Here is a 2,222-nt window from a genome sequence, read left to right on the forward strand (position 1 = left end):
TTAAAAATGTATTTTTATGTGCATGAGAGTGTGTGTGTGTTAGATATGTATATGATCATGTATGTATATGCATGTGTTTATTGTCGAAAAAAACCCCTACATTCTGCTGATTCACAATCCAAATAATGCTGCTGTTTAGCCCTAGGCTAAGTGCAATCCCACCATGACCACCTCATTTGCTTTTCTAGGCACAGGGATACATCAGGTTTCCTTCATTATTCAGAGAATTGAATACAATTAGAGGGAGAATTGGCTGCTGTTTTTAGCAGATTCCGAGACAACGTAGTAACTCCCTTATTGATTTGTACAAGGCTATCTAAGAGTATATAACAATGTGACAGTTGGATATAGTATACGGTTATGGATATAGTGAGCCCCTATTCGTTGCCCATTCATCAGGTAAGGCCCCCTCAGACAATTCCTTCCTTAAATATTTTCATTTGTCTTGTATTTTAAAGGACCTGAACAAGTCCACTAATATTTTCAAATATTAGTGGACCAATTAAGTTGTACTGGTCATCGGGGTATTAGGGTGTGGTTTTTGTTAATAAGTAATAACATCGCACTAAGCTTTTACCCAAATTATTCTTTCATTGATTTACCCAAACAAGTTCGCCAATCCCTTTGATGATGCCCTATTAAATAACAGTCAGCCTCTAACTTTTGACCCCTGTGATATGGACCATCCCATTAAACTCAATCAACACCTTACCCTCACTATTTCCCCCAGAGTTTAGTATTTTTTCATTCATTTATTTATTTTTATTCATTTGTTTGCTTCTCTTAATTACTTATGCATATGATTGTAATCAATTAATAAACAGATATAAATGACTGATGTTTGTCGATTAATTATCCTCTCCATTGTCTTCTTTGCCTTATAAATCCTGGGTAAATTTCTGTTTTACCCCTACTCATACCTTGTATTCAATTGTGATGTTGCCCTACAATAGTCAGCACTTGGATATAAATACGTAGGTATACACCCAGCAGCACATTGGGTATTTATTATCTCTTAGATGATTGCTTAACCTCTAACTCATACAAACATAGATATATACACACACACACACACACACACACAACCCCACTACATGGCAATATTTATGTATATGCATACATATAATTAAATATATATACATACTTATAAACTTTATATATATATAGTAATAATAATAAATTAGGAGCTTATATATGCTTATTCAAAACATTTCTGTAAAAATGGACTGAAAGGGCATATGTATTACATTTATATATTTGTTTTGCAAGATTCTTGATGTGAAATTGCGTTTTGAAACAATTATTGTTCTGTTTCGGGACGGTCATTTTATTTATTTATTGTTTTTTGTCAAATAAAAAGGATGCACTCTGCACTCCTGCTTTACCTTTGCATTAATATTATTCTCATTTTAATGTCCTTTGTCTGAAATCCTTTGTCACACATCCTGTAACCTCTGAGGAGACTAAAGAACAATAGCAAAGCTGACGTGGAGGAGGACAAGTATATATAATGCATGTTTATTTGGCAGGAAAAAAACAAAGCAAAAACATCTCGAAATATAACAATATATGCGAATGGATAATGGTATGTTTGCACTTAGTGACTATGGAAAATGAATGGGAAACGGAGAGTCTAGCAAACAGTGAACCAATTGAGGGACTGGCCATTAGAGTTGATAGCAGCATAGTAGATAAGGCAATTAAAGCAATTAAGGACAGAGAAAGCCCCTGGGCCATCGGGAATCACTGCCGAGATGATTGAACGTTAAGACGTTTAGCTGGTATTTTTAGCATAACGATCTTTCTGGTGACACTTTCATTGCTTGCGGTTTCAGTAGAAAATGAAACAAATATGGAAGACTTATTCCGAAACACCCCCGAGTGGGGAACGCTCCTCAAAAGTAACCCCCAAAATTCTCTCTACAGAGTCTGAGGTATATTTGTAGAAAAATTTATTAAAAAATATCTATTTTCTTGAAAGTTAAGACAAATTGAAGTGGACACCGGTGAATTTTCCGAATTCCCACCCTGCAAGTTTTATATATTCGGAATGTCCTTGATATAGCAGGTATTTGTAGAAAATTTCTTGAAAAATATCCATTTTTCTGAAAGCTATGATTATGCAAAGTCTGGTGGGGCAGGAATCTGTAGTTATGCCGGTATCGACGAATACGAACCAACCGATAAAGATGAATAACAGTAAGATTTATTGGAGCATTAAA

This window comes from Octopus bimaculoides, chromosome 30 (genome assembly GCF_001194135.2).
Source record: "Octopus bimaculoides isolate UCB-OBI-ISO-001 chromosome 30, ASM119413v2, whole genome shotgun sequence".
In the NCBI taxonomy this organism is placed as follows: domain Eukaryota; kingdom Metazoa; phylum Mollusca; class Cephalopoda; order Octopoda; family Octopodidae; genus Octopus; species Octopus bimaculoides.